The following is a 12162-nucleotide window of genomic DNA, read 5'->3' as shown; positions in this document are numbered from 1 at the left end:
CTATACTATACTATACTATACTATACTATACTATACTATACTATACTTTAGGGGCGGCTGTGGCTGAGTGGTTAGAGCAGTCATCCTCCAATGCGAGAGTTGGGGGTTCGAATCCATTAGCAATCACATGCCGAAGTGTCCCTTGGCAAGACAATGAACCCCTCATAGCCTCCGATGTGTGTCCCATCGGTGTTGGAATGTGATAAAGTTCTGATTAGTATCTTTAGAATGATTTGTTCAATTAGCTTTGTAGAGATCTAGTAGAGTGCTGTGTGAATGGGTAAATGAGGACACAGATTGTAGTGTAAAGCGCTTTGAGTATCTTGAAATAAGATAGAAAGGTGCTATATAAATGCAGTCCATTACCATCCATTTACTATACTATACTATACTATACTATACTATACTATACTATACTATACTATACTATACTATACTATACTATACTATACTATACTATACTATACTATACTATACTATACTATACTATACTATTCCATTCAATTCAATTCAAAAATACTTTATTAATCCCAAAGGGAAATTATTTTCTTGTTGTAACTCGTTATCCTAATTTCATTAAGAGATGTTATAGATGATGATGGTTGTAGACAGGAAGGATCTCTTGTTGTAAAGGTCCATTCCACAGTGGATCCTAAGAAACTGGCTGCAGATGCTGTCCAATCCGTCCACCCTGACTCGGCTGGCCTCTCGGTTCCCCCTGGCTGTAGGACCGCCCGAATGCCGAGCATAACTCCTCCCAGAGCAATGGCCACTCCTCCCAGCAGTCTGCCAAGCTCCTGGTCGCTGCGAATAGCCAACTGTAGGTGCAGAGGGACGATCCTGTCCTTCCACTGTCATAAGCTGTGTTTCCTGCTAGTTCCAGGATCTCAGTGGTCAGGCACTCGAGCACAGCTGGCAGGTAGATGAGAATGCGTCCACAGAACATCCTTTTCAACTCATTTGAAATTAGGGGCTGTAGCTGAGATATTATTTGAGCTTTTGAGATGTTAATCAGCTGCTATTGGTTGTAGAAAACTGCCTTGTTGCCATGGTTACGCATCATAACAAATGTCCAAAACTAAAATAGTTTGAGTAAAAATCCTTCCAGCTGCACAGCATCTGTTACCAGAGGAAACACTCATCCAAAAAATGTGATTTACATCCAGAAAAAGAGGAATTAAAGTTTCCAAAAGCGAAATCTCAGAATGAAAGTAACAGAGCTGCTCCAACATGCAGCCACCTTGAGCGACGCAATTCTAGAACTGATAATTCTAGAACTAACTATATCCTATACTATTCTATACTGTACTATACTGTACTGTACTGTACTGTACTGTACTGTACTGTACTGTACTGTACTGTACTATATGCTACAATAAGAACAAAGCCTTTAAAATGTATTTTAGATTATCTGTCATAAAGAGCATTATTTTCTAATTCTCTACGCAGCCCTTTGGTTGCTTTAAATGTATAGATGTGGCCCTTTGGAAAAAAATGTTGCCCACCTCTGATCTACAGTCATTTAAAATCTAAAATTAAACGTTACCAAGTTTCCAGAGAGGCTGAAGTAAACAGAGTGAGTTTATGACTTTTTCATCAATAGAAAGCACAGAATTCAACTTGTGAATATTCACACCTTACAGGTATTTATGTCACATGAAGATATGGAAGATATGTTGAATAATCAAAACCACAACCCCAAGAACTACAGTAAAATTGAGGCTTCACTTTATGCCTATTTTTTCATAATAAAGTAAAATTTTGATCCAAACTTTTGAAAAAGGTGAATCTTTCATTGGTTTACTTTGTTATATGTTATCAGATGTTCCTGGTATGACTGCTTGTCATATTGAGGGGCTCTTCCATCTTTTCTTACGGATCTATTGCCACCTGGTGGAGGTGAGCACCCACTGCAGGGTAACCAGCATTCAGAGGTCAGAAAGGGTAACTATCCAAACAATGGCAACTCTGAACGAAAAGCCGTTGTCTGAATTGATGCTCACCAAATGTCAGTTAAATGCACTATTTGTGGTTTCATATCTCTTTGTCTCATTTCTGTTTTCTTAGTGGGGTTGCCTCCCACAAAGGCCACACAACAACACCTGAACGTGTGTGTATCTTACATCTAACACGGGTCTGCACGTGGATGCGCGTGCATATCTGGGGCAATCTTTCCTATCTGTATTTACAGCTGGGTTGTGCTGCAGAGTGGTTAGGGCGATGCACCACTGCTGTGGAACGGTCGCTCTTAGGCCTCTGCAGACAAATGGCAGTCAGTAGGCTAAACGTTCCACGCCACAGTTTAACTGTTTGGCCAGACCCCACAACCAAGTTCACCGTGGAGATTTGCAACATGAATTCTGCGAGCTCAAGCTAAAAATACTCCCAGCTGCAGGCCGAATGTCACAGTTTAAAACCTCTAAACTAATGCAATGCACCTTGATGTTCCAAAGAGAAAGATATCAACTAACCCCTTCATGTTATCGTATCGGAGAAAGACGAGTTGTAATTTTTCAAACACAATTTAGTCGACCAAGTTCATGGAGCAGACACCATGCTCTGAAAACTAATGCAGCTTTATATTAAAATCAACACATCACACATTGAGCATTTGGAGGGGATGTCATTTCACACATGCTCTAGTTCTAGTTAACATTCACAGTTACGCTGTCACTTCAGGGTCAAGTGTGAAAGACAAATGTTAACTTCCTCATTGTGATGGAAATAAACTGCTAAACATGTAGCGGCTTTAAGATTACAGAGACCCCATGGTAACCAGGACGCTACACGTCTGATTAGATCATAACAGACCATAATTAGTTGTTCTGTCTAGTCAGTCGGTGTGTAGTAAAGAGTTTAAAGTCTTTTAATTCCTTACTTTCAGCTGAGTGTCTGTTTCAATAAAGCTAAGCATGACTCGGTCACACAAAGTCTTTTTTTTTAGTGTAGATAAATGGAAAATTTTAGACTCAGCCTCATCGGTACAGACATTTATTTTAAAATAGCAAAATAAGATCATTTGTTGTTTTCTTTTTGAGTGTACTCTCACAAACTGTTTCAAGAATAACAAATGTAATTTTTCGGTGTTACATGTCATCCACACTTATGTAGCACCTTTCAAATTAGATGAGCTTTATTTGCTGCAACGTGTTTGACACTCACTTATTCAATTCCTCAAATTCAGAAAACCCACACACGCTACAAGCATATGCTTCGTGCAGAACAGGAGTGTCGTCCAAACAGAAGGTTTACTCGACCAAAGCAGCACACACAACATAACAACCCCCCCTCTGCTCTGGTTAGACTGGCCCACATGCTATACTGACCTAAAATCATGTGCCCATACGTTAACCTAGTTTGAATCAACTGATGGTAAAAGATACTTTGAAAAACAAACATACAAGAATGCATCCAAACACTAACCATTGGTGAAAATTCTCAGTCAAGACGTCTTGAATGGTTCCTGGAGACGTATCACCGCTCAGCTGAAAGCCTTCTTCTTCATGAGGAGCTGCAAGCTTTTAAGTCATTGTTGAGTCAGTCAGATGAATCAATGACCCACTCATCTCTTCTGGGAATTGTTTATGCTTGGTTTCAAAGTTTTAATAAAACTGGCTGGGAAGAAGAGCCAATTCAAAATCTAGCACGCATTAACTTTTGCATGATTTTCCCATTTATAACACACAGCTAAATGACTTTTTCTTCATTTGTTTTGCCTCTTCTAAAACGTGTCTTTGACGGTGGGCTGTATCTTTAAAATGTCAGTGAAGAGCTGAGTCTTGACCTGACGAGCTAGCTGTGCATCGTAAAGGTCTGAACACTCCTTGCTGCCATTAAGGATCCTTAATGGTTTTAAATGCAGCAAGATGCATTTGGAGACAAACCATTTGGTTTAATCTGATACTCCGGAAAAGTATGGGATGGCAGTATTTTTCTCCTCGTTCAGTTCTGTGGAGTGCTCTGTAGCTTCCTGGCTCATTTGGCAAATGTGCAGGGAGGAAATCCACATGTTGGAAGAGCTTTTCATTGACCTTTATTTATCCAGGTAGTCTCATTGAGCCACGAGAACTCATTTTCAAGAGAGACCTGTTTAGGGAGCAGATGGTGGGGGTTAAGGGCCTTGCTCAGGGGCCCAGAGTGGGGCGAATGAGGGTGGAGGGAGGTGTGGGTGTTTCACCTTTTCCACCTTTTTCACCATGTTGACGGTACCGGGAGGTGAACCTGCGACTTTCCGATTACAAGCCCATCTTCTAGCCTCTGCGCCACCACTCCCCCCTATGCTTTGTCTATGTGTTTATTTTCTTTATCTTTTCCTTCTGTCCTAGCGAAGACATGCTTGTCCCATCGGTGGAAAGGTCTGATGACAAGATTGTGGTCTGTGTGTTAACTTTAAAGCAGGCTATTCAACGGGTGCCCAGGGGCCAAAACAGGCCCATGGGTGAGCTCAGTTTGGCCCACCAATGGGTTCATTTTTAACTAAAACTAGATTTTAAACCATAAAACAAACTTACTTAATGACAATAACTGCTGGGTATCCAGCCCCTTTCATTAACTGTGGCCACCTGAACAATTTAGTTGAATAGCCATGCTTTAAAGTCTGGTTTTCACATTTTTCCTTGTGCACCAAAGGTCTAAAATAGGCAGCTTCTTATCCGCAGTACTGTATTCTGTCTGGAGAGTCTGATGTTGTCAACTGAGTCGACGTTTCAACTTCTACATCTTTGGTTTGAAATCTGACCCAGTTGTCATTCACATGTCTGAGACACACAGAGGAGGGAGAAACGAGTGACGCTCTGGTCCCGGCTGAGACTGGGGCTGTTGTTAAAGTTCTTTTTCCTTCAAAGTGTTGCTTCCTGAAAGTTCACACTGTCTCCAAAGAAGGTATGCAAGGTAAAAGTAAAGTAACAGCAATGGAAATTATGCTTTTCTTTTCAATTCACACACACACACAAAAAAAAAAAATCCAGTTGTCTTTGATTACCGTAAACTCTTAGGTTGTCATGTCCTGAATTCATGAAATACCTACACCGCAGCTATTGCTCTTCTTCCTGGGCAGTTTCACACCCATTCAAGTAATAAAACCTGTGCATGCATGCATCACCTCACATAAACAACTTCAAATGACTCACGGGAGGGGTGGGAGATTAATCTGCAACCATCAACTCCCAGTCCATGATCAGCACTTTGGTCTTTCAGACTAAAAATGAAACAGCCTAAAAAAACATGAAATAAGGTTCAGTTGTCTTCTTTTAAACGCTTAAGATCATCAAACAGACAAAATCATTCAAATTAAAATCTCAGACAAAAACACATTGAATAAAGAGCCCTAAACACACAGTCATGTTCTTATTTTATTTATCTTTATAAGTGCAGCCTGTAAACATAAGCACAAAAGACGCTTTAAAAGACAAATCTCAGAATCAAACTGACTGGTCTCTGAGTGGTGTCCATTACCTGGAAACACAGCCGTAATGAGTGAAGTTACGTTGTTGATAGTTTATACAGAGAGAGCACAGAGGTCAAAGAGAGCTCTCTGTAGATGTGCTGCTTTGCAGACAAGCTGAGGAACAATGCCAGAAAATCTCAGCTGCATTGAAAGTTACCTAAAAATACACTTTTATCATATTTTAAAGAAGTTTGAAATGATTGTATTTGTCCAACAACTCGTCTAAACTGGATAGTTAGAAAACAAAGGTTCCTAATCAGAGGTGGAACAACACGTCTGCTTGCTGTTAACATGCATTTGCTAATCTTTTTCTATATCTTGCAGAATCTCGGCTCAAGGTGAGCCTTGGATCTGTCTTCAATGTGAGTGTGAGAAAGCCTCGTGCTGTGGGAAGATACACAACTCTTATGTCTCAAAGAATGACATTATTACTGTCATGTGAGTCTGTATGAAATTGCTGCTAAGGGTGAAGAAGTGACATCCTTCAAGTTCGCTGAGACAACTTCCTGTAAACCGTGGTTAATAGCACAGCTGTGAGTTAAGGAGCAGGAACCTCAATAATCACACAAATGACCCCTTTAAAACAAAAGAAATTGGTTTTATATGGCATAAAAAGAGATTTTAAATAAGTTAACGTCAGACAAAGCAGCAAAGATGTTGCATGAAGTAAAACATAGGTTAGGTGGGAGTTTGGGGAGTGGGGTGGGGGTAACACAGCAACCATCAAAGCTTATCGGAACAGTGTTGCGACTAGTTGCCTGTGATGAGTCACCAGCTGGTGAAACTTTCTTAAGTGAAATGTGTGGGTGAACATAAACATGCAAGTAAGTAGTTAGTGCTTAGTTTATAAAGCATTGTTGAGACTTTTCTGATCATTGACAAAAAAACAGAAGAGAATCGTAGTTCCTGTAACTGAACGTGTTGGTTTAAAATCCTACTAAATCACCTGCAGACGTATAGAGGAAATCAGTGTACAGCGGCTGAAAAGTTTGAATTGTAAAATGTATGATCGATATGCTGTAAATCCAATTAAACGAAAAAAACCACAGAAACACTCAACTGAAATAAAAGGAATATATTATTAGGCCCGAGCAGCGAAGCGCTGCGAAGGCCTATTGTATTCGCTCTGTTCAGGCCCGAGCTGCAATTTTTTCCGCCAAATGAATTTGTGTTTTGAGGGCCTTAACATATCCCAAAACTCACCAAATTTGGTGGACACATCAGGACTGTTGAAAAATTACGTATTTTAAGGGCGTGGCAAAAATCGCAACAGAAATGGCTCAAGAGCGCCACCCGAAAATTTTCAAAATACCCTAGGCATTAACCTTAGTTTGTCATAGAAGCATGAAATTTGGTACACTTGTCCAATTTCCCAAGATGCACAGAAAACCCTCTGGCACTATTGATGTACGATAAACAGGAAGGCAGCCATTTTGGAATGCCGTTCCATATTTCACACCTTCTTGGCGGTTTACTTAGCCTCCGCATTTGAACTCCTCCTCCTAGGGATTTCACTCAATCAGTTTAAAACTTGGCTATTTTGTTCAAAAGGCAAGGGGAACGAAAAGTTAGCTAAATTGTGGGTTTTGAAGCATGCTGAAGGGGTGGAACCAGACCTCAAAGTTTGAAATCTTGCCATGAACAACAAAACTCTAATAGCTCCTACACGAAAACTGTCTGAGACATCAAACCTTCAGCCTGCAAGACTGAATGTTCAAATCATGACATCACTTAAGCCACGCCTCCTGAAAACAGGAAGAGTAAAGTTTTACGTTGAACGGTCCTTATCTGACCTCTGTGATCTATTCAGCATGATAGTGTGTCCAGTGACCGAAGACATGTTGGTGTAACTTGCTTTCCAGCACTGACAGTTTTGGGTGGAGCATGTGGGCGGTGTGGCGTGGCGAAGTAAGACGTAATGCCGTCGCCATAAGTTTGGTTCTAAATTGCACATATTTGAGTCGAGGTTCACCAAAATCAGTAAGATCGATCATTATCTACTAGGGGTTGAACGAGTATATAATTTTTAAACTCGGCATTAACATAATAAAGCCCGAGTAGAACTCGAGTATTTGATGACGTCATAGATCTCAAGATACAAAAATAAATAAATAAAACCGCAAAAAAAGGTAATTATTTACAAAAAAAAGACCCACAAAACATTGGGAGCATATATTATGCTCCTACCATTTATCATACTGCAAATAAGTCATAGGAAAAACTAAACTATTAGTTATTATTATTAAACTGCAAACGTGAAGAAAATGCAGCACATCAAAAACGAAACTTAAACCAAAACTAGTTCTGGTTCGGTGGATTGGACCCGGTGTTACACCATACTCTGTGACCTGCAACAGTGCAACACTGCCCCCTACGGTCATACAGTGGTCACATAATATGACGTCACTACGGATACTCGACATAACATTTTTAACCTCGATAGATGTCCTAGCAATCGATGTAGATTATTCGAGTACTCTGTTAATGCCCTATTATCCACCCCTTGAACAGAAATCCATGGTAATTGGCCAAAAACCTCAAGAGCGCCACCTAGAATATTTTAAAGCCTCATCCCAAAGCCATTTTTGTACCGATAATTATGAAACTCGGTGAACATCTGTATCTTCACAGGATCTATGAAAAAGTCTCTTGGAAACCTGGTCCAAACTCAACAGGAAGTTGGCCATTTTGGGTCAAAGGGTCGTTTTGGGGCATTTCTAATGGCGAATTTTAATGAACTCCTTCTAGGGATTTTGATGGATTGCCTTCAAACTTGGTTAACATGCCTTTAACACATTAAGGAGTAAATGTTATCAAAAGCTTGCATTTTCGTATATATTAAAGGTGCATGGCCAGGTCTCAAAGTTGCGTTTAACGCCATAAATTTCCAAACGCTACAACTTTCACATTGAAAGACCAAATTGCTCCAAACTTGGCATGACTCATCCCTGTTGAATGACCGATGATCCACTGGTGTCATATTCTGAGGTCATCAAAGCCCCGCCTCCTCAGAACAGGAACTCACTTTTTTTTACTTGGAAAGCTCCATCTCTGACACCCTTGACCTAATCACGATGATCCTGTATTAGAAGCCATTTAACAAGTTGGTCTGACTTGCTTTAAAGCACAAACCATTTTTACAGGAGGCTGTGGGCGTGGCGGCATGTCAAATTAAGAAGTGACATCGTTGCAATACGTTTGGCTCTAAATTGCACAGATTTGAGCCGAGGTGCACCAAAATCACTATGATCGATAATTATCCACCCCTTATCCATGATAAGTGGCCAATAGCCTCCACAGCGCCCCCTACATTATTCCTACAGTTAGAGCTCAGCGATACATCATCTGATCTGTACCAGATTTATTGTGTGTCATGAGTGAACACTTCTAGACACATTGATGTTGTGGTTTAATGTATGACTCCATTGCGCCCCTTGATTAATCCAACAGTTATATCTCAGTGATACATCATCCGATCTGTACCACAGTTATTGTGCCTAATCAGTGAGCATTTTTACACACAATGGTATTGTTTTTTTAACATTTCACTCCAGTGCACCCCCTAGATTATTCCAACAGTTATGTCTCAATAATACATCATCTGATCTAGACCAACTTTTTTGTGCTTCATCAGTGAGGACTTGTAGACACATTGGTATTGTTGATTCATGACTTGACTTAAGCTCGGCCCACTCAGAGAAGAAACTGATGATTATTGGGTGTCTCTTCCAGCTTGGCACTATGTAAGATATAAGACTAAAACCATATTTGCTAACTGTTGATAACTGCATATGACATGTTGAAAAGCCTAAAGGAAATCCTTTACATTCGGTAAAAAACAGGAAATGACATTAACTCCTGTCTGGGAGGTCAGATTTTAGCCAAACTTGTAAAGCTTGCAGCTGGACTTATACTGATTTCAAAGATTTGGCATATGTGCAACCTGGCAAACGAATGCAGGTTAGGCACGAGACCATCTGTGATGGCGACTGGGTGGAGTCGCTGGAGCTCCCATGGTCGCCGTAAGGTCGGAGCGGTACTTTGTTGCGAGGGCCTTCAATGCTGCTTGCAGCTTTAATTCTTTATTGATGTTGTCATGTCTGAAATTAGAAAATTAAGATCATCAGTATATTTTAAAATCTCGGACGAGCCCCCCAGAGGGGACCAAGAAGGGCAGCTGACTTGGGACCAGAAAATCGCGGTTCAACTCCCAGCCAATTTCACATGTTGTGTTGTCTTTGAGCAAGACACCTAATCTCTATTTGCACCCTGCTGCCCACTGCTCCACCTGGTTATATCCCAGGTGTGATGGGTCAAATGCAGAGAACCAATATCGTCATTGTATGGGAACATATGATGATGACAACATAGTACTTACAATAAAATGACAGTTTTCCTTGAGTGACTGGACGGTGTGATGTGCTTGAGACAGAAGGTAAAAAAGTAGGTGTTAAATTCCTACCTGAATATGATTTCAGTTTGTAAAAGTGATTGATGGGCACAGTAGAGCAGCGGTTAACACTGTTATGCTTTGCTAGCTGAGGACTTTCCAGCTGGAGTTTGCACGTCTTCCATGGGCACGTGAGTGTTCTCAGGATATTCCACCCACAGACCAAAAAGATTATGCATCTTAGGTAAATTGGTAACCCTAAAACGTCCCAAGGTGTGAGTGAGGATGTGAATGCTTATTTGTCTTGATAGTTTCCGTGTGTCCCTGTGATGGACTTGCATCTTGTTCAGGGTATCCCCCGCCTCTTGCACAGTGACTGCAGGAAGCAGACACCAGCTCCTGGCAACCTGGAAAAGAGAAGGAGGGGTTCTTGTATGGGTTGATGTAGTTAAAGATTGAACATTTCTAGACAGAAATTTATTTCCTAAACTTGTATCCAGATCACAGGAGACAAGTTCTCCAAGGAGAGTTAGTGTATACAACAAAGTCTGCAGTATTCATGAAGACCATACACACCTTTGTGCTTTCAAAAAATGTTCAATACAAAAACGACTGGACTTTATTTGTAACAGAAAATGTTCGCTCCTCATCCGAGGAGCTTTCTCAATTCAAAGAGCAGTGAGTGAGGGATTCAGGTTATAGTTAGGAAACGTTTTCTGTTACAAATAAAATCCAGTTGTTTTTGTATTGAACGTTTTTTGAATTCATCATGTCCTGGATGACTGAGAATCTTCACCATCAAACCTTTGTGCTCTGCTGAGATCTAAGCTCTCGGATACCTCCTGTAAGGTTTATTGAATCACTCTAAGGCCAAACTTATTTGTTTGTTTGTGTTTCCTCATTTCTTCATCCCTCTGTTCTTTGACATGTGACCCAAGAAAATATTCTGAAAAATGTCTCAGTTCCTATGTAGCACAGAAATGTTATGGAAGAGAGGAGGACATGCTAGACAAGAAACAATATCTTGCATTTGGTGCTCATCGAATGAAAACAATAAAATAAACAGCAAACAGCAAGAAACAACTAGATAATTAAGCTGTTTCACTGTGTAAATGATGGTACAAAAGCAAAAGTTTCTCCTTTTTATGAAGAATGCTATCTGTTTGTCCTGAGGAGGCAACAATTCAAGCTTGTGCAGTTTGACTAATTAAATTTGTAACTTGGTTCTAGTAGTTTGAATATGTTTATACATTGAAAGCTTTCCATCAGACATACCTAAAGCACTTCAGGTTTGACTGTTAATATTTAGCACACAAAAAAAAAAAGATCAATAATGGAATTACCCTTCATGAATGGATAATAAATTATTATGGATAAAACAAAAAAAAGTCCCTAAAAATCTGGGAGACGATATTCTTGTCAGATGATCTTAAAACTGAACTTTTAGGTCAATGAGGATCATGATGTGTGTGGTATAAAATGCCTCTCATTATCTCGAGAACACCATCAGCAATGGAGAATTGTGGTGGAAGCATCATGCTTGAGGAACAGTTGCTACTGGTGCTGCCCGGTGTTGCTTTGCTTAAAAATTCTATAGCGTGACAATATGAATCAAAGATCACTCCACTGAACCCGATAAGAATGAAGAAGCTGAGACAGTTTTGCTTGAAGGAATAAGCACAAATCTTTGCAGTAAGCATTGTTGTTTATTTAATTTTGACAGCACAGACAATATCTTTCTGCTACAAATCTTTACTACAGCACCAATGAAAACGAACTACCAAGAACCTTGTATATATATTATAAAAAGCAACAGACTGGCATTTTGCCAAAAACAACAACAACAAAATTATGTATTTATCCATTCATCCATCCATTATCTTCTGCTTGTTCCAAAGTCGGGTCACGGGGGCAGCAGCTTGAGCAGGCAGGCCCAGACATCTCTTTCCACAGCCACCTCTTCCAGCTCTTCTGGGAGGATTCCAAGGCATTCCCAGGCCAACTGAGAGCCATAGTCTTTCCAGCGTGTCCAGGGTCTCCTCCCAGTTGGACAAGCCCGAAGCACCTCCCTAGGGAGGCGCCCAGGGGGCATCCTTACCAGATGCCCGAACCACCTCAATTGGCTCCTCTTGACATGAAGAAGTAACGGTTCTACTCTGAGTATCTCCTTGGTAACTGAACTTCTCACCCAATCTCTAAGGGAGAGTCCAGCTACCCTGTGGAGGAAACTTATTTCAACCGCCTGTATCCACGATCTCATTCTTTCAGTCACTACCCATATCTCATGACCATAGGTGAGGGTAGGAACGTAGACCGACCGGTAAAC

The sequence above is a fragment of the Nematolebias whitei genome, chromosome 3 (assembly GCF_014905685.2).
Source record: "Nematolebias whitei isolate Nwh7 chromosome 3, NemWhi1, whole genome shotgun sequence".
NCBI lineage: Eukaryota > Metazoa > Chordata > Actinopteri > Cyprinodontiformes > Rivulidae > Nematolebias > Nematolebias whitei.
This window is presented reverse-complemented; position numbering follows the sequence as displayed.